Source organism: Mustela nivalis, assembly GCF_964662115.1.
Source record: "Mustela nivalis genome assembly, chromosome: 2".
Lineage (NCBI taxonomy): Eukaryota > Metazoa > Chordata > Mammalia > Carnivora > Mustelidae > Mustela > Mustela nivalis.
Window position 1 is genome coordinate 88386580 of NC_139021.1, and position 26382 is coordinate 88412961.

Sequence of the window (26382 nt, forward strand, 5' to 3'; positions counted from 1 at the left end):
ATGAATTAGATGAACTACCCTATCTTTATTTACCTTAACTCTAAATGTGCCCTATCATACTACTTCTTGGTCATATCATCTATGATACATGGTGTACCATGTATTTAGGCAATTGATCTACCTTTAGGAGTGCTACTTTTTCAATATTAAAACCAGACCAGAGGAAAAAAATATATATATAATCTAGTGAAACTGGAGCAAGCTTATCATATCATAAATGAAGATATATTACTTTAAAATGATAGGCAAAAAAAGAAAAAAACACCCTCCAAAGGAAAAAAAAAAAATGCTATCCAATTGGAAGTACTATTATCCACACTGGTCACTTTCCCTACTCCATCCACATGTCCTTTTAGTACTATACATTTTTGACTAATAAAGTAAAACGGACACCCACAAAGATTTGGTATATTAATTACATAGCAGTTCATGTTGTATACATTTCATCCTAAAGATGTTCTTTCTTAGAAAATCAAGACAATAAACCTAGAAGCCCACTTTTGCTGAGTATTTGGTCAGCATTAGATACATTAAATGTCTTAGAGTAATACTGTGGAGGACAGTTGCTGTTCTTTTTATCCTATGGTATAGTCCCCCTTTACCTGCAGAATGCACAAAAATTTGAATCTGGGGATAGAGGAACTGCTTTGCACTTAATAGACCATAGTTCGTAATTTATTATCTTTCTTTTTCTTCACCTAACAGTTTAGTCAAAATTAACATCTGGGTTATTATTGTTGTGGCACCTATAAGAAGAGGAAAGACAGTAGTGAGAAAAGACGCTAGAATAAATATATGATGGGAAGGGCGCCTGGGTGGCTCAGTGGGTTAAAGCCTCTGCCTTAGGCTCAGGTCATGATCCCAGGGTCCTCGGATCCAGCTCGGCGGGGAGCCTGCTTCCTCCTCTCTTTCTGCCTGCCTCTCTGCCTGCTTGTGATCTCTGTCAAATAAGTAAAAATATAATCTTTAAAAATAAATAAATAAAATAAATAAATGATGGGATATTGTTGATCTATATTCATTCCTATTTATTATATGAACTATTTTTCCCACAATATTTTTGACCACCAGAGAAATGGAGTATCTACTTCATCTCAGCTACTCCTCATCATTTGAGATTTATTAGCTGTAAACTTCCAACAGGTATTAAGATAAGGGTTTTTGCTGAGTCACGGTTCATTCTCCTATTTTTAGATAAAAACAGGACTAGTAAAAGGCCCTGATTACTGGGTGCCTGGGTGGCTTAGTTCTTAGGCGGCTGCTCAGGTCATGATCCCAGGGTCATAGAATTGAGTCCCACATCAGGCTCCCTGCTATGCGGGAAGCCTGCTTCTCCCTCTCCCACTCCCCCTCCTTGTGTTCCCTCTCTTGCTGTCTGTCCCTCTCTGTCAAATAAATAAATAAAATCTTAAATAAAATAAAATAAAGACTGACTACAAATGTCAGTTCTAACAGATGTCACTGCAAGCAGAGAAGTGTTGGTTCTGCCAGCCACAGGAACAAAGGCAGCCTCTGCACTGAGTCCAATTTCTAATGCATTTGTTCTATTAAAAAAACTTTAAAAGTTAAACTAGCTGAAAATGAGATTTCACACAAAACTCTGCTTTCACTTTCCAGATTTCTCTTTATGAGACTGACGAACTACCTACTGCGCTAACGAGGCACCGCCAGATTTCTCTTTAATAGAGAGTAGCAGAGAGTCAGGAACCTCTTGGGGGGCTTACTTTCTGCAGTTTGCTGCAGGCTCTCCTGGCCAGCCACTCTCATTAGCTTACATGCCTAAACCCAGTAGGCATTTCAATCTACAATCTATGCAAAGAAGAGTAGGTTTGTATAAGTAAACAGAAACAGAAACAGTCTAAGACAAAGCATGATGAAAAGAACTAGGTAGTGATGAGCATAGTATGCTTTGAAAGACAAAATGGGAGATTTATCTGGAGAAGTAATTAAAGAAAATTGTGGGATAGTGAGAGCCACCACATGCAGATTATCCTAACAAAGGAAGTAATAACAAACACCAGCTTGACCAAGTTCCCCCTAGGTAGAGGCAGTTCACCAACCATTCTCTATGCCCTGTTATTTTACCCATTCCCAACAAGAGATGAGGTAGTGGGGCGCCTGGGTGGCTCAGTGGTTTGGGCTGCTGCCTTTGGCTCGGGTCATGATCTCAGGGTCCTGGGATCGAGCCCCGCATCGGGCTCCCTGCTCCGCAGGAAGCCTGCTTCTCTCTCTCTCTCTGCCTGCCTCTCTGCCTACTTGTGATCTCCGTCTTTCAAATAAATAAATAAAATCTTTAAAAAAAAAAAAAAAAGAGATGAGGTAGAAATTTTATTTGTTTTACATATGAAAATAAAGAGACTCAGAGTTTACATCCCTTTCCCACGTTCGTACAGCTAATGAGACTCTACCAGGATTCAACTGATCCCAAATCTCATGCACTTTCCACCATAAAAGTATGGGAATGTTTTCAAGAAAAATGATCTGAGGGAAGCAGAAGAAAATTTTCAGCTCAACTAAACCTGTATGTTTTTGTGTGTTTGTTTTCAAATAGTCAATAATGATTTCCCAAGAGAATCAAGAAAATAGTTAAGCAATTAAATTAAGATAAGGTGATTTACCCCCAAGATCACATAAGCAATTGATGAGAAAACTAATATATTTGATTCCAGACTTCATATGTACTCAAAGCATTTTTAACCATGCAAATGACATTCTTTTCTTATCAACATTCTTAAATTTCTTAATCTCAGATACTTACTTATTTCTCAACATAGATCCATTTGAGAAGTTTTAAAGAGGATGTATTATTTTTTCAATTGCTTTATATGAGTAACGTTAAAATTCTGATACCATTTCTAAAAGATTCCTACTTTCTGTGAATTTGGTGAATTTATCAGGTAAGCATTTATTCCTTTAAAAAATTAAATCTTTGGCTCTTTGAAATGTTGAGTAACTGGTAATATATTTACTAAATATAAATGTAGTTATAACTACCTTACAAATTTTAGTTTTAAAATTTAAGTATGTGCATTAAATGTGATGAAGTGATAGAAAGCTAGCCACTACTCTATTGCATTGATTTGATGATTCTTTTAATTTAAGAAAATGGTATTATTTTAGTTTTGCTGATAATTTAAAGACTAAAATTATGAAAATCTAAAATGATCTTCTGACACTTTGTATAGAATGTGTTCAAAAAGCTTCACAGAAATAATTCAAAGATAAAGTTCTTGGTCACATGACATTATTTCAATGACTTTCATTTCCTACTTTTTCTCCATTTTCCTTTATTTGTAGTTTATTTCCTTTTCCCTTTTGGTAACTGATAACAAAAAAAAAATCTTTAAGTTCTATCACTAGGTAATCTTATAATTTTCATCACAACAATTTAGATTTCTTAAACATGTTATCACAATATTTTTAGTGATACAGATATAGAAATATGTATCTTTACAGATACAGAAATCTAAAAAGACTACATTTCAAAAATTACATTTAAAAAAATCACAGTCATTACATTTAAAAAATCATAGTTGTAGTTTTAACTCCAACGTAAAGAAAATAAGCAATGAGATGTTGCCTAACTTGAGATTCCTGAAGATGTCCATGAATAGAATCTAAGCTTTGGACTAATCTTCACAGCATTTCCATGACGTCTCCATGGATCAGTCCATGTTGTCCACACTTCACTGTATTGTCACTTGCCCTGAATCAAACCCAAGCTTTCTACATGTGTTGTTAGATATTCAGTTTTAAAGTTCATTTGATCCCTATGAGTTTTCTTATTGGTATAACTAATAATATCATTCCTCTTTTACAGACCAGAAAATGACTACACGAAGGCAGTGACTGATCCAATTAAGGGCAAAATGAAAGTAGATAAAATGAACTCCAGTTATGCTGACCGAGGCTTGACTAAATATTTGGTGTAAGACATGGTGTCAGTTTTGAGTAATAAATATTTTTTAACTAGGTCCTACCTGCATTCTAACATTGATTTGATTAAGAGATATAAAAAGTTGATGCTGCATTAACAGGAAAATATTATATTACTTACACTTTAGTTCTTAAATACAGGAGATATGCCCACCATATAGGAAACACCATATAGGAATTTTTCAATGAATGAAGCAATCAATCCTATTGGAGATTATTGATAATAAATCAAAGATACAGCACTCAGGTTTCCAAAATGCTCTCCAAAGCATCATATTGTGACTCTCCAACCTTTCATAGAGTAGACATTCATTCATTTGTCCCACAAATACTTAGGTTTCAACTGTACATAGAGCATTGTGCCTTAATTAGTAGGTAAAATAATCTCTTTTAGGGAAGAAAAATTAAGTTTCAGTGGGTTGAGGGACTTGTCCAAGATCTATGACAAGTAGTTCAAGAATCCTGACCTTTTAACTGTCAAACAGTACTTGTTCTGCTACATCATGATGCATAACATATTTTGTACTGCAGCATGTTTGCTTCTTTCAATGCATGTCATGTAAGACTTAATCTCCTAATCTAAACAGAAGGAATATACTAAATAAGAATTCTTTTTCCATTTGAATGCTATTCTATGACTCACTGTATAGGTTTCTGGGGAGGTGAGATAACTATAGAAATAATTTCTGACTTAAGAAATACTTTTCTCTACCAGTGTCTTTTACCTTGTTTGTTAGAATTGGATGAATAAGTGGTTGTTTGCCTAGAATTCACATATTTTAAATTGTATAAAAATAAAAGTCAATTACTAGGGGCCTTACTAAGTTTCAATAATAATCATTTCCTATGCCTATGTGTTTTGATAAAAACGTATGCAACCTGGTTCAAACTCAAGCAACAATTCTAAAGAAACTTGAAGATACTCAAATCCAATATGATATGATTATATCAGTGATTACATTAGAATATCAAATAAATATTTAGATGGTCTACAGAAAAAGTTGATCAAGAAGTAGTTTTATAATGTTTCATAATTTAAAGATTCCGAGCAGAACTCTGTCCCACTCTCCAATATTTCTTATTAAATTTAGAAAAGCAACTGAATAGATCCCAGAGCTCACTGTTAATTATTCTCTGTCCTATATACACTTTACATTTTCCCGATTATATAATCTTATCTTGCTTTTCTCTTTTGAGTCAAATATAAGCAACAGCTAACCACACTTATCCTATCAATAATACTTCCCCTCCCCTAACCCCCAGGAGAGGGGATGCTGAATTGCTATGTCTGGTACTGGCCAAACCACATGCTTCCTTATTCTGTAACAGACCAAAATAACTATTAAAATAGCTGACTTTAATAAGATAAGGATGTACTGGAGTAAATTATTGACTTCTCTCTAAAGACAGGTGATTCTATAAAAAAGAAAGGTCTGATTCATTAGCCCACCAACTCCTTTTTTTTTTTCCTTTTTTTGGAGTGGAAGACAAGTTAGATATTAGCATATAGATGGGCGTTAAGCTGGTCTGCAGAAGTCTATCTCAATTTCCCCAAAGATAAGGATTGATATGAGCACCTTGCCTGAGCTTCAGTGGGTGAATGTGAGTTATTTATTTCTACGACTTAATCTCCAGAGGAATTAGGCAAAGGTAACTTTTACTTTGTGTAGTTCAGCCACACATAGGGCAAGCCTGCCCCCTCTACCACTAAGAAGGTAATTGCGGCCCCATACCAACAGCCATGCTTCCTGGAATACATTCTCTACTTTCTTTTTATGCTCTGCCGACCAGGGGAGTCTCTCTATGGTAATTAATTGACAACCAGAATAAAAGTTTAACAATATGCTATAATTCTCTTAAAACATGATTTATCATTACATGTGGTAATTTCACTTCCGCATCTCTAAAATTAGAAAAAAAATCAGGTTGTGTTAGGAGCACATTGTAAGTCTCCTGGGAAGGAATCCAAATCAATGGTACATTTTCTTTTCCTCAGATTATCATTTCTGACCTATATAGGGCAAAAGAGCCCCCAAGGAGCTCAATGACATAGATGCCTCTGCTCCCTTTCTGCTAAGCAAGCAGGTTCATGGAAAGTGGTAAGTGACAGTTAAGAATGATATTTCCTCAGAGTTTAACTGCCACTCTGAGCCAATGCAAAATAAGGGCCCATCAACTCACCAACAATACCATCTTAACTGCCTCAGATGATTTTCATATTGAAAGTGAGGAGTACGTATGGATATGTATTAGAAACATTCTATATCACTTTTATATATGAACTATGAAATTAAAAGAACCATAAAGAACTATAATTTTTCAAAGGGACAAACTGCTTCCACAGTGTTGGTTATGCAGATAGCATCACATGTATTTACATGATTGTAGAGGTCCTTACTTGCAAGTCAACACTCTGCTGAACTGAATGTTCTTATTGGAATTGATCAAGCTCTAACGGAAATGTCAGGCATATGCTATAAATTTGTGTAACTGCCTTTACTCAGTGAACCCTTTTATTAAAGCAGAATGTTTATCAAGGTCACTGTGAAAGATTGTACTTTTAAACCTCCAGGAGAAGACTCCAGAGATAAGAATCAACAGAAAACAGATTTAATTAATACTTCAAAGTTTATGGTTTGTCAAGAACCTATTGGCCTACTGCTTTTTGGATTTCAGTGACAAATGTATTTTGTAGAATGAAGAAGTCCGAATGGTATCAAAAGCCAACTCTCCTAAAAAGGGACACTAAAGCTTCTCATTTTCTCCCTTCTGGCAGATCTGGTTTGAGCAAGCCGTGTTAAGATTTAAAAGGCTGGAAAGACTATGCTAAGCAAAAAAATGTGTGTATTACTTAGATAAGATTCTACAGGTGTAAGTATACTTGGGGGTTTGGGTAGAGAGAGGGATCAGGTGTGTATGTATACATGTGTTTGTTCTTATATCTGGTTTGACAAATTATAATCATATAAAATATAATAGAAGAGGTTGCTAAACCATCTCTCTTGTAACTTTGAGTCTTGAATACTATATAACACAGAGAAGATTACTTTAAACCGCATGCATAGGATTAAAAAAAAAAAGCCTTTTACAAAATGCCAGATTATATTAGTTTTGAAAAAAAAAAAAACTAAATACACAAATTCAAAAAGATCAGCACTAAGAAAAATACTCAACCAGGAGTTTACTCTAATCATATAAGGCAATACATAATATTTTTAATATTCTTGTCACATAAGAGGCTTCAGAGAAGTAAAATATCCTACTGTTTTATGAGGCAAGAGGTTTCCTAAGATCATGCTGCAGGAACAATCATTGAAAAAATAAAATTATCTACTCCTTAACCCACAAGGCAAGACCATAGTGTTTATAATCTTTCTGTCAAAACCTTTATTAAGAAGTCATTAGAGTTGTAAATAAGTAGAAGTAATAATATTATCACTTACCAGCCGAGTAAGGGAATTAAAAGTCTCAGTCTCTAAGGTAGGGATGAGAGTAGATCTGGAACTCTTCTCACAAAGCTATTTCCAAAATAGTTGCAACTCTCCGGTGAGCATTCTGTTTATTTCATAAAGTGTGGGCCTTTGAGCATTTCAACCCCTTCTGCAGAGCCCATGGTTTTTCAGAGCCTCTAAGAACTTCAACTTCACTCTCCTGCTTGCATTTCCTCCCAGCCCCCTGCGGAGAAATATTCTTGAAGTTGTTGCTCAGAGTTTAATCTGTGGAACAATAGGACTCCTCAGAGCCCTGTATGGTAGTTGTAGCAGGTGGATAAGAAGGGTTACTTTCCGTCTATCAAGGAAGGGGAGGGGGAACCAAGGGGTATCAGGAGGCACCGCCTTTTAGCTGCGAGGAGCAGGGAGCCCAGATGCCCGTGGCGACGACAGTGGCAGCAAGGGCAGCGCCGTTTTGTCCCTGTGGCGGTAGCCCAGTCCAGAGACGCTGTCCATCCCCTCCGGTGCTGAAGTATAAGGACTGGAACCCCAGCCCGTCCCCAGATCGCACTTTGCTCCACCAGCGAATGCAAAGGGCTTCCTTGTCTTCCAGTCTCACCTCTTTTCCTCTGGCGCTTTATATTTTGGTAGGGGTTAACTGTTTCTCCAAAATAATACTCTCATACTTATTTGGTGACAACGTTTCCGGGCATTATCTAACATTAGAGGAAAGAATCCGTGGGAGATCAGATTTGAGCCTCTCCCGAGTTTTCAGTGGCCCTGAACGAGTTTCCTAATGCTAGAAATGAAAGGAAACGCACAAGCGCGCGCATACACGCGCACGAGGAAGCGGGAGGGGGAGGGGAGGGAGGAAGAAAGGGAATATGAATAAATATAGATTATGTACCGTGGAAAATCCAGAGTTTCTTTGGGTCTCTAATTACAGAAAATGTAAAGGATTATTTTGGAAGACTCCGCAATCTTGATTATCAATTGAGGGGGGCCATACTTAAATTCTGAAAAACCCCGTTTGAAATCCCTGGGTTAGACACAGTAAAGAGGTCGTGGGTTCTTCTTGCACCCTCCAGGCATAAATGACAGGTTAGTTAAAAAAACAAAGACAGAGAACGAAAAAAGAAAAAGGAAAGAAAAGGCATCTATCTCGGCTTTGCTACCTTTTAAAACGCGGCTGAATTGGTTCGGAATCCTTGCGGAGCAGCTAAGAGGATCCAGCCGGACGCGGTTCATGTGAGTGTCAGTGCTCCGGGAGCCTCGTGAAACAGTGTGTCGAGTCGGGAGCCTCGGGAGGTTGCTTTCCCAGGGCAGTGCTCGAGAGCCGCCCACGGCCCAGGATCCTCGGAGGGGTGTGGGAAGACTCTGATTTCACAAAGAATCGAATAAGAAATGCATAAAGTCAGCGGGAGGGCTCGACCATCCCCGCCCTTTAAAAGCCAGAACAATGCCCAACCCACCCGGCCCTTTGCCTGGCTTTTCAGTGCATTTCCCGTTCGTCTCCCTCGCCGCCCCCTAGCCTCTCTGGTCCAGAGTCTCCCCGGGCCTTGCAGGCACTTCGCTCCTGCCCGGTACAGTTCCCCCACTTCTGCCCATTCTATCTGCTCTTAGCCGGCTGATACCAAAGCATAAGAAAGGGTTTGTGTGGATGGTCTCCCGGGCGGTCACCGAGGGCTTCGCCACCCACACTCTGCAACGGGTGCAGACACAAGTGCTGTGAGCAGGGGAATTGAAATACACAACGTTGAAACTGTTGGAAAACTGATCCAAATCACATCCACTGGGACCCTCGAAGCTATGTTTAATGAAGAGGGAAAATGTAGTGTAACAGCCCATCCCTCAAGCTCTCAACTTATGCAGTGTAGATTTCTGTGCTAGAAGACTGTTGGTAGACTTGCGAGGAAATTTGGAAAAGAATTACTATGGAAGCCGGGAGGCGGGGGGCGGGGAAGGCGGAGCGAAACACTAATTCCTCAGGGTGGTAGGAGAAGAGCTGTCGCCTGGCCCTAGCCTCCCTTCCTTGACAATTTCTCAGAATCCTCGTCCTCGGATTCTGGCAGCACAGAGAAAGTCATAAACGCAACGCTTTCCTCCCACGCATTACGATTAGCGCGCGGGTCTGGAACCGTCCATGCCGGTGGGCCGGTCTAAGCCTCCCCGAGCTAAATGCACTCTCCAAGGCAATGTCTAAGCGAGGGACGTAGGAGACGCCAGCGCCCGCAAAATGCTAGCTGGTTCTCTTGAGCTGAAACATTTGAACTGGGATCACTTGGGAACGAAAATCAAGCTGTCAGGTTATTTATCCACACGAAAAGAGCATGTTTTCGTTGGACTTTGAGCTATTTCGCTGCTCAACGCTACCTTCATTTCCCCGGGGTGAGCACCAGGCGCCCTGCCCGCTCCCCGCTCTGGCTGCAAGAGACGGCGCCCAGTTTTGGGCTCATTGCAGGCCGCGGACGCTGTGTGGAGCTATACACGCAGCAAATGTTTGCAGTGGAAAGAAGCCCATTATCAACTTACTCTAACAGGCCTTTTGAGCAGAGGAACGTTTAAAAGGTGTGAATCTCTGGAACCGTGCCTGATGAAGCATTTTGGTCTCACTAACATACACAAACTTCCCTGGAGTATTTGTTACTTGAGGCTAATTTGGAAGGGTGTGTTTTGCTTTAGGGTCCATGTGAAAATAGATGGATTTCTCAGGATTGTGGTAAATGAAATTTCCCTTTTCCTTAAATGTATTGGAACACATGCTTCTTGTATCTGCACAAACAAGTATGTGTCATCCGTACAAGGAAGTTTCAGAAAGTGCTGGGGTTTTGTCAAGAGAAAAAAATCAGCCTTGTTGTGTGAGAGCTACACTCTTCAGGGGCCACTTTCTCCCTATCAGTCAAGAGGCATCTCTCCGCAGTATTTAATTTTGTGCTTATTCTAGTTGATTTGATTGTTTGAATTGTTTTCTCCAGACATAGAAAAACAAGAATAATTGCAGAAATTTAATGCACCAAATAAAAGAAGAGCACTTAATTGAGGCACAGGGTACAAAGACGTTACTAATTAAAAACATATGCACTTGATTATTCAGACCTAGAGGAACAGATTCTCTAAGCACTGATTGACATTAATGCGGAACCTCTCTCTCTTTCAATCTTTCTCCCCCTCCCTCTCTCTCTGCCAGGAAGAGAAAAAAGAAGTGGTTGATTAATTTGAACTGTCAATCCCAGTAAGTATGTTAGTTTGATGTATTTTTTTTTTTAAGAAGCAAAATCCACTCCATATTTTTCCTCATCAAATTGTATAACCAGTTGTGGAAATTAAGATGAAAATTAAATATGGTCAAACATCTGATGCTACAAATGAATAAAATGCAACAAGGCCAGGTGACAGATATACTGAGGTCAATCAAAGAAATGTTTTAAGAAATGTCACCCTTGGAACAGTTAAAAAAAATTAAATGTACTTTTTTATTATTTTAAGTTATTAGTTTAAAAATGTAAACATGGGACGCCTGGGTAGTTGTCGGTTCAAGGTCTGCCTTCTGCTCAGGTCATGATCCCAGGGTCCTAGGATTGAGAACTGCCTTGGGATTCCCTGCTTCTGATACCTTCTTGGGGTTCTCCTTCTGCCCCTCCCCCAGTTCATGCTCTCTTGTGCTCTCTCTCAAATAAATAAAATCTTTAAAGAATTTTTTTTAATTTTTAAAAATGTAAACATAGTAAAATGTGAATGTAAACATCAACACCATGCAGTATATGAAGAATTGCATTCACAAGAAAATCCAATACTCTAGAATGGTTACTGTGAATCCTAAACCAGGTCATTTAATTTCTTTGTTTACAAAACTAGGATACAATCCCACCCAGCCCATTCTTCATGGTATAGGAATCTTAGAAAACAAGTTTGTGAAACATTTTGGAAATAATTTGAAGTCCTTGAAGGGGGAAGTTTGAAATGTAAAGCAAAATATCCATACAATATAAAATTCTGACCTTCTATATAACTTATATAAGCCTCCTATTTTGAGCTACCTTGACACCATATATAAAATGGTGGTAATATAATTCCTGTGAAACTGATTGAATTGTCATATGCCAAAAAAAAAAAAAAAAAAAAAAAAAAGCATTGCATATAAAATCTTTTTTTTTTTTTTAAAGGAGAGTTTTTTTTTTTTAAATTTTTTTATTTATTTGACAGAGATCACAGGTAGGCAGAGAGGCAGACAGAGAGAGAGGAGGAAGCAGCCTTCCTGCTGAGCAGAGCCTGATGCGGGGCTCGATCCCAGGACCCTGAGATCACGACCCGAGCCGAAGGCAGCGGCTTAACCCACTGAGCCACCCAGGCGCCCCGCATATAAAATCTTAATACCTTTGTATATCTCTATAAAAAATAGGTAATGTTATTGATGGAGTATCCCTTGGTCACTATTTCTACACCTCAATTTCAAGACTGAATAGATAACTTGGGGGTTCTGTTCTTTTTGTTTTTTTTTTTAATAGAATATTTTTAATTTATTTATTTGTCAGAGAGAGAGAGAGCACAATCAGGCAGAGCAGCAGGTAGAGGCAGAGGGAGAAGCAGGCTCCCTGATAAACAGGGACCCTCCTCCCCGGATGTGGGACTCAATCCCAGGACCCTGGGATCATGACCCAAGTGGAAGGCAGCTGCTTAACTGCTTAACCGACTGAGCCATCCAAGTGTGCGGGGGGTTCTGGTTTTTATTAACATATTTTTCTCATTATTTCTGTATTTTCCTTATGTTTCCTTTTAGAGATAACCCAATACCCACATCTGACTCTTTCAATCAATGGTTTCAACATCTCTAGCATCATTTTGAGTTGGTATTTTCTTGTGTTCAAGTACCAGTAGGTATTATCTATCTATTACCAATTATTTTCAAATTGGATCTTATTTATTTTTTTTCTTTTGTATGTTTCCTAATGAAATGTTGAGTTTGTGGGGGGAAAAAAATCCCAAATGGAGAAAGCATTCCTAAGAGAATCATTCAAAATGGGATCAGAAGGAAGGGTATTGAGGAAGCAGGGCTATGCAGGTCTTCTATTTCAATTCTTGGAATACCATGAACTTTTGGTTTGGTCAGTTGCAACTGGACCGCCTCCAGCTAACATGTTCTAATTTGCTGATTTATCACCAGGTAAATCTAGAGGAATTTGTGTTTGCTTTTGTATTAGTTGAGCTCAATTGACTTCAGTTATAGGAAAAGGTAGATGAGATTCCAGAAGTCTACTGTTTCAAAGCAGCTGAAGTACAAAAAGCCATCAGTTACATTTGTTTGATTGTTCTGTTGGGGAAAGTAGTGGAGGTGAGAGGAACTTAGTGTAGTTGGGCAGTGTAAACCACAGCTGCCCATTTGTAAGATTTAATTTTAGACAATGACTGAACACTTTCTTATTTATTTTTCTTTAAAAAAAAATGAGTATGATTTGCTTTAAAAAAAAAAAGTGTGCTTTTGTCACTTCGATAAGTTACTTAATATTTTGAGCCTATATCCTCATTTTTAAACTAAGCAAGGCAACCTGCTTAGTAAGGTTAACTAACACACAGTACCTGGCTCAGGATCTTATTCATAAAATGCTCAACATACGGCAAGCTAGTCCACTTCTAGGACACCTCTTCATGCCTCTTTGACAGAGACAGTGTCTTGGAAAGTTTTTTGTTTGTTTGTTTTTTGTTTTTGTTCACTAACTTCAAGCAGGGAATATTGCTTTATTCAGACACATCAATGTGAATAGAGTTTATATACAAATATGTGGAAATTCCACTTCACGTTTTCAGTGCTATAGAAATCCTTTCATAGCTCATAAAGTCCTGCATGGTAGCAGGTTGCTAACCAATGACAAAAAATGAAACTATCCTTAAAAGATATACTGCCAATTTAGCCTATATGTCAACATTTTTTTTTCTAGACCCATCTAATTGGGCTTTTCTATCAAAGTAACCAATGAGTTTTCTATTTCTGAATTCAGTAGTCATTATTCTTTCCTTACATTTATGAAAAATAGTAAAGGGAGACCTCATCAAAGTAGAGTCTGAAAACAAGAATGGGAAGTGGTACCACTCACTGTCAGTTATAGGAAGAAGTGTCAGTTACATGGCTAAAGAAAAAAAAAAAGGACACTACATCTCCTACAAGAAATTGACTACCCATACTACAACTCAGCCAATGAGAAATTGTCATCACCCTGAACTCCTGCTTTTCTCCAACTGACTTACATTCAAAACAATGCTTCCCAAGTTCCTCCTTCTTCTTCATAAAACAACTCCTCTCCTTTGTTTATTGGACTCACCTATAGCTTTGTCATAGCTTGCACAACCCAAACTGCAATTCTCTTTTTATTCTCAAATAAACCCATTTTTGTGATAAAAAAAAACTTTTTTTAAGATTTTATTTATTTATTTGATAGAGATTACAAGTAGTAGGAGAGGCAGGCAGAGAGATAGGAAGAAGCAGGCTACCCACTGAGCAGAGAGCGCGATGCAGGGCTGGATCCCAGGACACTGGGATCATGACCTGAGCGGAAGGCAGAGGCTTTAACCCACTGAGCCACCCAGGCACCCCAAAATAACTTTTCTTTTTGAAGTTAACATTAGATTCAACATCTTACCTGACTCCAGAGAAGTCCTTGACCCATTTGATGCTTGCTTCCTTCTTGTGAAGTTATTCACTTAAATCGCTATTTTTTCCTCAGTTTTCAGTGCTGATACCTTATCTGCTGAAACCCCTTAATGTTTGAATTCCCAGGATTTTGTTCTCGGAAATCTACTCTTCTTTTTCTGCATTACCTGCATAAGTGATCTCATCCAATCCCAAATCCCATTGCTTTGAAATATCATTTATATGACACTGACACTTCAATCTGAGAAAGACTCCATTGTGTCCCAGATATATGTAGATGCAAGTTGTGTCATTGACATAGCTACTTGAACACTTACTAGACATCTCAACTTGATCATCACCCCAACTGAATCTATTCCTCTGAAAATAGTCTTCATCAAGTAAATACACTACTTCCCTTCCAGTTAAAGCTCAAAACCAAGGAGCCATGTAAATATTTATCTACACTTACACACCATATTCAAAGAATCAGCAAAACTCTTGTTTTTGTTCCTAAAATATTTCCCATATCCTTCCACTTCTTCCAGGATAAGTTTTCACTCTAGTGCAATTGATATAGCCATAACATACCAATAATTAATCTCATTCCAGTGAGTTTTTCCCTTGGAATCTTTGCACAGCAGTAGGAATGGATTTTTGACAACACAAATCATTCCATATCTTGCCTGTGCTTAAAACGTCCCAGGGTTTCCTAATCCATTGAGCATAAACACTGTTTTGCCAGTGTGATATTTGTTTCATCACTCTTTCCTCCTTGACCACCTACATTTCAAATCTTCATATTCACCAAACTTAGTCCTGCAGTAGAAACTTTGCAAATGCCATTCCCCAAAACTGAAGTACTACTCTCACTGCCCAGATCTTTTACATGTTTGGTCCCACTTTTCCTTCGTATCTCAGCTTGCAAGTCTCATTATCAATGAGGCCTCCCCTGACCTGCCAATTTAAACAATCTTCATTGTCTTTCTGTGTATCAATCAATGTGTTTTAATGTCTTTATAACAAGTATCACCTTGGGAAATTATTAACTTTCCGTATTGACTCCTCTCTCCCTCTGTAATCTAGGCTGTAAGAAAACAGTAGCCCGCGTGCTGATGAATCCCCTTCTTTAGAACAGTGTGCAGCACACTGGTGTGCACACAGTGAGTGCGCAGTCAATGGTTGGTCCTTTATCTGATATGTCGTTTGCAAATACCTTCTCCCATTCTGTCAGTTGTCTTTTGATTTTGTTAACTGTTTCCTTTGCTGTGCAAAAGCTTTTGATCTTGATGAAATCCCAATAGTTCATTTTTGCCCTTGCTTCCCTTGCCTTTGGCGTTGTTCCTAGGAAGATGTTGCTGCGGCTGAGGTCGAAGAGGTTGCTGCCTGTGTTCTCCTCAAGGATTTTGATGGATTCCTTTCGCACATCTCAATGTGGTCCTTCATCCATTTTGAGTCTATTTTTGTGTGTGGTGTAAGGAAATGGTCCAATTTTATTTTTCTGCAAGTGGCTGTCCAATTTTCCCAGCACCATTTATTAAAGAGGCTGTATTTTTTCCATTGGACATTCTTTCCTGCTTTGTCAAAGATTAATTGACCATAGAGTTGAGGGACTATTTCTGGGCTCGCTATTCTGTTCCATTGATCTATGTGTCTGTTTTTGTGCCAGTACCATGCTGTCTTGATGATAACAGCTTTGTAATAGAACTTGAAGTCCGGAATTGTGATGCCACCAACGTTGGCTTTCTTTTTCAATATCCCTTTGGCTATTCGAGGACTTTTCTGGTTCCATATAAAATTTAGAATTATTTGTTTCATTTCTTTGAAAAGGATGGATGGTACTTTGATAGGAATTGCATTAAATGTGTAGATGCTTTAGGTAGCATAGGCATTTTCACAAATTTTTCTTCCAATCCAGGAGCATGGAACATTTTTCCATTTCTTTGTGTCTTCCTCAATTTCTTTCATGAGTACTTTATAGTTTTCTGAGTATAGATTTTGTGCCTCTTTGGTTAGGTTTATTCCTAGGAATCTTATGGTTTTGGGTGCAATTGTAAATGGGATTGACTCCTTAATTTCCATTTCTTCTGTCTTGCTGTTGGTGTAGAGAAATGCAACTGATTTCTGTGCATTGATTTTATATCCTGACACTTTACTGAATTCCTGTATAAGTTCTAGCAGTTTTGGAGTGGAGTCTTTTGGGTTTTCCACATATAGTATCATATCATCTGCGAAGAGTGATAATTTGACTTCTTCTTTGCCGATTTGGATGCCTTTAATTTCCTTTTGTTGTCTGATTGCTGAGGCTAGTACTATGTTGAATAGCAGTGGTGATAATGGACATCCCTGCCGTGTTCCTGACCTTAGCGGAAAAGCTTTCAGTTTTTCTCCATTGAGAATGATATTTGCTGTGGGTTTTTCATAGATGGCTTTGATGATATTGAGGTATGTGCCCTCTATCCCTACACTTTGAAGAGTTTTGATCAGGAAGGGATGCTGTACTTTGTCAAAAGCTTTTTCAGCATCTATTGAGAGTATCATATGGTTCTTGTTCTTTCTTTTATTGATGTGTTGTATCACATTGACTATTTGCGCATGTTGAACCAACCTTGCAGCCGTGGAATAAATCCCACTTGGCCATGGTGAATAATCCTTTTAATGTACTGTTGAATCCTATTGGCTAGTATTTTGTTGAGTATTTTCGCATCTGTGTTCATCAAGGATATTGGTCTAAAGCTCTCTTTTTTGATGGGATCCTTGTCTGGTTTTGGGATCAAGGTGATGGTGGCCTCATAAAATGAGTTTGGAAGTTTTCCTTCCATTTCTATTTTTTGGAACAGTTTCAGGAGAATAGGAATTAGTTCTTCTTTAAATGTTTGGTAGAATTCCCCCAGGAAGCCGTCTGACCCGGGGCTTTTGTTTGTTTGGAGATTTTTAATGACTGTTTCAATCTCCTTACTGGTTATGGGTCTGTTCAGTCTTTCTACTTCTTCCTGGTTCAGTTGTGGTAGTTTATATGTTTCTAGGAATGCATCCATTTCTTCCAGATTGTCAAATTTGTTGGCGTAGAGTTGCTCATAGTATGTTCTTATAATAGTTTGTATTTCTTTGGTGTTAGTTGTGATCTCTCCTCTTTCATTCATGATTTTATTTATTTGGGTCCTTTCTCTTTTCTTTTTGATAAGTCTGGCCAGGGGTTTATCAATTTTATTAATTCTTTCAAAGAACCAGCTCCAAGTTTCGTTGATTTGCTCTATTGTCTTTTTGGTTTCTATTTCATTGATTTCTACTCTGATCTTTATGATTTCTCTTCTCCTGCTTGGCTTAGGGCTTCTTTCTTGTTCTTTCTCCAGCTCCTTTAGGTGTAGGGTTAGGTTGTGTACCTGAGACCTTTCTTGTTTCTTGAGAAAGGCTTGTACCGCTATATATTTTCCTCTCAGGACTGCCTTTGTTGTGTCCCACAGATTTTGAACCGTTGTATTTTCATTATCATTTGTTTCCATGATTTTTTTCAATTCTTCTTTAATTTCCCGGTTGACCCATTCATTCTTTAGAAGGATGCTGTTTAGTCTCCATGTATTTGGGTTCTTTGCAAACTTCCTCTTGTGTTTGAGTTCTAGCTTCAGAGCATTGTGGTCTGAAAATATGCAGGGAATGATCACAATCTTTTGATACCGATTAAGTCCTGATTTAGTACCGAGGATGTGATCTATTCTGGAGAATGTTCCATGTGTACTAGAGAAGAATGTGTACTCTGTTGTTTGGGATGAAATGTTCTAAATATATCTGTGATGTCCATCTGGTCCAGTGTGTCGTTTACGGCCTTTATTTCCTTGCTGATCTTTTGCTTGGATGACCTGTCCATTTCAGTGAGGGGAGTGTTAAAGTCCCCTACTATTATTGTATTATTGTATTCGTTTCTTTGATTTTGTTATTAATTGGTTTATATAATTGGCTGCTCCCACGTTGGGGGCATAGATATTTAAAATTATTAAATCTTCTTGTTGGACAGACCCTAATAGTCTTTGGCTTATAATCTAATTGATCTGATATAAGGATTGCCACTCCTGCTTTCTTCTGATGTCCATTAGCATGGTAAATTCTTTTCCACCCCCTCACTTTAAATCTGGAGGTGTCTTCGGGCTTAAAATGAGTTTCTTGGAGGCAACATATAGATGGGTTTTGATTTTTTATCCATTCTGATACCCTGTGTCTTTTGACAGGGGCATTTATCCCATTCACATTCAGGGTAACTATTGAGTGATAAGAATTTAGTGCCATTGTATTGCCTGTAAGGTGACTGTTACTGTATATGGTCTCTGTTCCTTTCTGATCTACCACTTGTAGGCTCTCTCTTTGCTTAGAGGTCCCTTTCAATATTTCCTGTAGAGCTGGTTTGGTGTTTTCAAATTCTTTCAGTTTTTGTTTGTCCCGGAAGCTTTTTATCTCTCCTTCTATTTTCAATGATAGCCTAGCTGGATATAGTATTCTTGGCTGCATGTTTTTCTCATTTAGTGCTCTGCATATATCATGCCAGCTCTTTCTGGCCTGCCAGGTCTCTGTGGATAAGTCAGCTGCCAATCTAATATTTTTACCATTGTATGTTACAGACTTCTTTTCCCGGGCTGCTTTCAGGATTTTCTCTTTGTCACTGAGACTGGTAAATTTTATAATTAGGTGACGGGCTGTAGGCCTATTCTTATTGATTTTGAGGGGTGTTCTCTGAACCTCCTGAATTTTGATTCTCGTTCCCTTTGCCATATTGGGGAAATTCTCCCCAATAATTCTCTCCAGTATACCTTCTGGTCCCCTCTCTCTTTCTTCTTCTTCTGGAATCCCAATTATTCTAATGTTGTTTCGTTATGGTGTCACTTATCTCTTGAATTCTCCCCTCGTGGTCCAGTAGCTGTGTGTCCCTCTTTTGCTCAGCTTCTTTATTCTCTGTCATTTGGTCTTCTATATCACTAATTCTTTCTTCTGCCTCATTTATCCTAGCAGTGAGAGCCTCCATTTTTGATTGCACCTCATTAATAGCTTTTTTGATTTCAACTTGGTTAGATTTTAGTTCTTTGATTTCTCCAGAAAGGGCTTTTATATCTCTCCAGAGGGTTTCTCTAATATCTTCCATGCCTTTTTTGAGCCCGGCTAGAACCTTGAGAATTGTCATTCTGAACTCTAGATCTGACATATTACCAATGTCTGTATTGATTAGGTCCCTAGCCTTCGGTACTGCCTCTTGTTCTTTTTTTTGTGTTGAATTTTTAAGTCTTGTCATTTTGTCCAGATAAGAGTATATGATGGAGCAAGTAAAATACTAAAAGGGTGGTAACAACCCCAGGAAAATATGCTTTAACCAAATTAGAAGAGATCCCAAATCGTGAGGGGGGAGAAAGCGGATAAAAAGAGGTTCAAAAAGGAAGAAAGAAAAAAAAAAGAAAAAAGAAAAAAAAGGAAAAGAAAAGAATTTAAAAAAGAAAACAAATAAGAAAAATATAAAGAAGAAAATATATATATATAGGATAAACTAGTTTAAAAATGTTAAAAAAGAAAAAGGTAAAAGTTAAAAAAAATTTTACCAGAAGGCTAGAAAAAAAAAATGAAAAAGAAAATAATCAAATTAACTGCAAGACTAAAAAAAATCACAGGGAAAAAGCCATGAGTTCCGTGCTTGGCTTTCTCCTCCTCTGGAATTCTGCTGCTCTCCTTGGTACTGAAACCGCACTCCTTCGTAGGTAAACTTGGTCTCGGCTGGATTTCTTGTTGATCTTCTGGGGGAGGGGCCTGTCATAGTGATTCTCAAGTGTCTTTGCCCCAGGCGGAATTGTACCACCCTTAACAGGGGCCGTGGTGAGTAATCCGCTCGGGTTTGCTTTCAAAAGCTTTTGTTCCCTGAGCGCTTTCCATAGAGTTCCGGAGGACGGGAATACAAATGGCGGCCTCCTGGTCTCCGGCCCGGAGGAGCCAAGAGCCCAGGGCCCCACTCCTCAGTGCGCCCTCAGAGAACAGCGCCCAGTTACTCCTGTCTGCCTGACCTCCGGCCGTGCTCCGAGCTCACCGAGCCTGCGACCGGTTCAAGGTTACACCGAGCTGTGAGCTTACTGTCGGCTCTGTCTCTGTAGCCGGCTTTCCCTTTCCAATACCCGCAAGCTCTGCGACACTCAGACACCCCCGATCCTTCTGTGACCCTGCGGGACCTGAGGCCACGCTGACCCCACGTGGGCTTTGCCCTGGGTAGCCTCTGGAGCGATGTCCCTCTGCGGAACAGACTTTTAAAAGTCCTGATTTTGTGCGCGGTTGCTCCGGCGCTTGCCGGGAGCCAGCCCCTCCCCCGGGGTCTATCTTCCTGTTGCTTTGGATTCACTTCTCCACCGGTCCTACCTTTCAGAAAGTGGTTGTTTTTCTGTTTCCAGAATTGCTTTTCTTCTCTTCTATCTGCCGATGGATTTTCAGGTGTTTGCAATCTAGCTGATCTCCGGCTAGCTGAAGTAGTCTCAGCCTGCTACTTCTCCGCCATCTTGACTCCCCCTCTTTTATGTAATCTTTAAAGTCACTTTCTTTTCTTTTTTTTTTTTTAGATTTTATTTATTTATTTGACAGAGAGATATCACAAGCCGATGCAGAGGCAGGCAGACTGAGAGAGAGAGAGAGAGGGAAGCAGGCTCCCTGCTGAGCAGAGAGCCCGATTTTAAAGTCACTTTTAAAATCACTTTTCAAGAGTGTATGTAATTATTATGTGGAGGTAATAAACTGGTCATTTCTTTATTTTATGGCATAGTCTATTTTCTACTTTTGATATTATTTGTATGAATAGTTTCATGGAAATATCATTTCTATTGTTTGCATTATTTTGGGGTAAGAGTCAAAGAAATGGAAAAGCAGATATAAAGCCAATGATTTCTAATGTATGGTTTGTGTATGTGTGAGATAGGCGTACAGAAAGAGAGGAAATTGCCTGACCTACCCTGCCTTACTAGGGAGAATCTGTAACCATTAGCCATACATGCATGATAAATGAGTTCTGTCATGGTGTTATTCTCTCCAGGACCTACTCTATAGAGTTTCCCAAGTGAAAGGCAGCCTGACTTCAAATTAATATGTGTAACTTTCCCTGTGACTCTCTTTGTGGATGTATATCTGCAACTACTGTTTGTTTCCCTTTTTCACATCTTAATATGTGTGTGTCAGTATTGCATAATTCTTGTAATATTGAATTTTCAGACTTTCAAGAGGATAACTATCTGCCTTTTAGAGGTATATCATCCAATTTCCCAATATTAAATTCTGTAAATGCCACAAAAACTTGTGTTTTTGTCCAAGTGCCTCAAAAGTGCCATTCAAGTATGGTGAAAATACATTCTCATCCAAGCTTCTCTGGGTGATAACCACTTAAAATCTTTGAATTTCTCTCCAGGGTCCTCCCCTGTAGATTTCAGATTGCATATCTTCTTTAAGTAAGAATATCCCAAACATAAACTCATTCAGATTTGTATAACAGAATTAATTTTTTTAAGGACAAACATAGGGGCACCTGGGTTAAAGCCTCTGCCTTTGGCTCAGGTCATGATCCCAGGATCCTGGGATTGAGCTCCACATCAAGCTCTGTGCTGGGCAGGGAGCCTCCTTCCTCCTCTCTCTCTGCCTGCTTTTCTGCCTAGTTGTTTTTTTTTTGTGTGTGTGTTTTTTAAAGATTTTATTTATTTATATTTGTCAGAGAGAGTGAGCACAGGCAGACAGAGTGGCAGCCAGAGGCAGAGAAAGAAGCAGGCTCCCTGCTGAGCAAGGAGCCCAACGTGGGACTTGATCCCAGGATGCTGGGATCATGACCTGAGCCTCAGGCAGCTGCTTAACCAACTGAGCCACCTAGGTGTCCCTTCTCTGCCTAATTGTGATCTCTGTCTGTCAAATAAATAAATAAAATCTTTAAAAATAAATAAATATAAAAAGGAGAAATATAAACTTTTTATTTCTTTGCTTTTTTAATACATACATATTTTTTCAAAAAGATTAGAACCAAACACAGTGCCAAAAATTAATATATAAAAGTATACATTTATGATGGATTCTGATTAACTGTGGATATAACGTAAATGTTGCTTTCTTTTTACACTGATTCATTACCTTGTCATAAACTCCTGAGATGAAAGAAAAACAAAACAAAACAAGCAAACAAACAAAAAAACTCTCTGGCAAGGATGCAACTATATAGTATGTTACAGTTTATCTACACACTAGATCATATAATGGTTTTTTGGTTCAGATAAATACATGTGTGTAAAGTCCATATATCTATCTATCTATCTATCTATTATCTATCTATCATCTTTCTGTCTATCACCTATCTATATTCTCTCTTTCCTAGTGAATTGATGGGATTAACAAGTTTAATCAATGGCTTCTTTGCACCCATACTTTGCAATATACTTCACAGTTTTTGTAAAGAATTGGAATCTATTTCTCCCTTGAATCTGGGTAGTTTTGAAATTTGTTCTTGCTAATAGAAGGAACCAGAAGTAATGGTATTTTAATCCTAGATTTGAACTTCAAGAACTTTTGAGCTTTCTGGTTCCCTTCTAGAACTTTCCCCTGGAAAAGCCATCCAGAGAATGATATGGGGCAGAACTGAATCCACTCAGTAGACATTATTCTAGCCCAACCATTTCCAAGCCTTCCCCCAGTTCACCACAGATATCTGCAAACCCACCTGAAATTAGATGACCTTGACTCATGACACTAACTTTGGGGGTAGTTAGTTTATCAATAACCAACTATATCTTTTTCTGAGCCCAACTGTTGCATTTTCCATGAATCCTTTTCCAAACAAGCCAGTTGAGTTGGTCACATCCTCCTCTTGCTTCTGAAAACTTCATTTTTTCTTTTTAGTTTTTCTTCTTCTGTATTGAAATCAGTTGGGAGCAAGAAAATGTAAAAGCCCAGTACATCATTCTATAGCACTTTTCACATTGAATCATAGTTCCTTTGGTTGTTGTTTTGGAGACATTTTTAAAGGAAAATTGGGGAATATATTGACTCTCCCAGTGAGAAGCCCAGAAAAGATCACGCACATTTTATTCTACAGCTTAAACCTTTAGAGCAGGTGCTGCCACTCCTCTTACTCTTTCTCTCAGTTGCCCAAGCATTCCAAACATTTAATGGAAATATTGGACACAGATAGTTCCAGATTCCTGTTATCTAGCAAGCTCATTGGGGAAAACATCACTTACATATCTGAGACACTAGTGAATGAACAATAGAAGGACATGTTTAGACTCTCAAGTCATGAGTACATGGATTGGTGGCCCAACAAAGGTATATGAAATTTATTCACTTGGCTGCATTTCAACCCCTTTGAAAAATTCCCATGGAAGTTAACTGTCTATTACCTCAACTAAATCACAAAAATAATTGACTTCCAGCTTGGAGTTCTCTGCCCAACACCTGCCCTTCAGCTTGTACATGTGAAAACAGTACAATCAACACCAAATAAATCTCTCATTCTAGGAGAAAATCAAGTGATTCTCTCAAAGAGCAATTTCCTGCATTGCAGAACCTCATAAATGAAACCTAAACTTATGTTTTAATCTTGGAATAAAATTTATTTAACACTGTGTGTATATAATATAAATATTATAGTATCTATATATAAACTATACACAAACACATGATACACGTATATGGGATCACAGAAATATTTTCATGGAAATAATTACAATTTTTACAAATTTTTATATTTCTATATTTTATTAACAATCTTAGTTTCTTTTTTTCTGGGTTATCATAGTCAAAAGGAAACCTGAATTTCCAATGTTGTCTAAAACTCTGACAATGTTTCTTTACAATTTATAGTATCAATGGTTTATTCATTAATTTTACTCAGATTTTTTTCTTTTCTCCTTTATTTCTGCTTCTATTGCCTTCTACTCTCTTTCCTTTGTATTTCTGTTGCTTTTTATTTCTTCTTTCTCTCATCTTCCTATTCATCTTACTCTTCTTCTCTTTTTCTAGTTTATCTTCCATATAGAAAAATGCAGAATTATACAACACAGATTTCATAACCAATGAAAATATATATTTGCAAAATAAAATTGTTGTGTCTTCTGATGTTCTTCTGATGTGGTAAAAGCATGCTTTCAGTTCTCAGAATTTCAAAGATCTTAATAATCAAGCTTTGTCTATATAAGGAGTATTCTTTTTGTGTCTAAGTAACCCCAATATCTTTCAAAATTCTAATTGTCTAGAACAATTACTTATAATATTCACTTATTGTGTGTCTTCATGCCTTTATTCAATAATCTGTTAGTAAATGTTTTGGGGTACCTGCTATTTGCAGAGCACCTTACTATATGCATTGCTAGAAACCCCAACAGACCATGAAGAAGAATCTATCCCAAGTTCAGTGAATGTACAATATAGTGATAACTGGGTGCAGAGGAAATCTGGGGGCTCCTGAGCAGCTAATATGGCTTAGGTGCACAAAAATGATCACACTATAATAAGTCCATGTTGGTTTCAGTTGACTTGATATATATACAGGAGGATGAGAGTGGAAATGAATTTATGGATAAATAGAGAAATAAGAATTGTTTCAGCTACAACAAAAAAACAAGTCTGTGATGTTGTATTTCATTTTTATGAGGGTTTCTCCCAATAAAAGATGTGGAAAGTGCAAATAACTTAGAAAAGTAGAATTAAACTGATCTGTTTCCACTTGCAGGATGTGGAGGATTCATTGCAGGCACCAGGACTCTCACTTGCCTGAAGGTGGACAAGCAAGGACCGAGAGACAGCAGATCTCTCTTGTGCCCCACAGTAAAGCACCAAGACCTCGTGCAAGAGGAGTGCTGTCTGCACAGCATACAGTTCTGGTATTCCCCTTTCTAGTGCAAGTCCTTGAAATCTTGATCTCAACACAGAAGCTGAAACTGAAGTTCAAGATTACCAAATCTGGGGTCAAAATATCTTCATACTGAGCTGTAAGACCCTTCTCACTACTGTAAGAGGTGCAGATCTCAGCCCAAGAGAGCCATTTCTTAACACTCTGAAAAGAAGTCAGCCTTGGCAGTCAATGAAGCAAAGCTAATGACACAGGTGGAATCTGAAATAAAGACTCACAGGTTTGGCACCTAAGGCCACTCAGATTCCTTCAACCATTTGTAAGAAATGGAAAAGTGAAGCCCATACAGCCCTCACTAGCAAGATAGACCTATCCCTGAAGAGATAACTGCACCTATCCTCCTGAAAATAGAAAAATGGGTTAGGCAGTTGGACATAGAGGACACTTTTAGACAACAGGCTTGAGTAATGGAAACTCGATCAAGGCAAAAGGGCCCACAGCTACCACCTGGCTGAATACAGACACACCCATGAAGGCAGCCCACCTCAAATATCAATAACCCTAAGTAACAAATGAGCTAATTAAAGCCAGATAAAGTTACCAAAACAAGGGAAATTTCACACATCACCATACCGCCTCATGGCCCCCCCCACACTGCCTTGTGGCAGTTACTTCTTTGCTATCCTGCCTGCTACTTCGTTGTGGTGTATTCAATCAACTTCTATCTCCTTTGTTCTGCCTTGGGTGAGTCCTTTCACCACCCATGCTACTGGCTTCCACCCCATCATCACCCCACTTTTGGGGGCTCCCATCCAATCCAGAAAGGCACCACATTGAAGAATAAGTTTATAGCATGACAAGCAGTTTGACATAAAAAGATTATATCTAGGACTTCTTATTTCTAATAATAAGCAATTTGACCCTCAAATTACATTTAAAAAGTAAACAACACAAGAAAACTTTAAATTTTTGACAGAGAGAGAGATAACACAGCAGGGAGAGGGAGCAGCAGACATAGGGAGATGCAGGCAGAAGGAAAAGCAGACTCCCCACTGAGCAGGGAGCCCAAACACAGGGTTTGATCCTAGGGCCTTGGGATCATGTCCTGAGGATGAAGGCAGATGCTTAACCAACTGAGCCACCCAGATGCCCCTAGAGTTTTGAACTTAGAGTCAACTTACATTCTTAATGTTTTTTTAATTTTAATTTTACTTTATTTTTTCAGTGTTCCAAGATTCATCTTAAATGTTTTTGAAAGAATCTCTGCCCAAAATAAGAATTAGGGTGGAGATATTTCTCAATGTCTGGGAAATACAATAAGTTAATTGTATGTTATCAAAATCCATCAAAATATAATGTCTGACATAGCTTTCTGTCTCCAATCATAATGCTATCAAATTTTTAGAGAATATTTTGGGACAATTTAGTGGTATAATAATGAAATTTTTAGGATGTTTAAAAAAAATCTACTTTTTAATGAACATGACATGGATCAGCTAACGTCTTAAAAACAAATAAAACCAAACATTTTACAAGGATGCTGTATTAGTGCTGAGGATTTT

General features: G+C 38.3%; 1 long non-coding RNA gene across 1 annotated transcript; it reads left to right on the plus strand.

Moving 5' to 3' along the window:
• The first annotated feature begins 7410 nt into the window (after positions 1-7410).
• LOC309859164 lies at positions 7411-25462 on the plus strand. Its single transcript, XR_014308569.1, has 4 exons — positions 7411-8615; positions 10555-10599; positions 12145-12238; positions 24701-25462. It is a non-coding gene; the product is annotated as an uncharacterized lncRNA (long non-coding RNA).
• Positions 25463-26382: the final 920 nt, after the last annotated feature.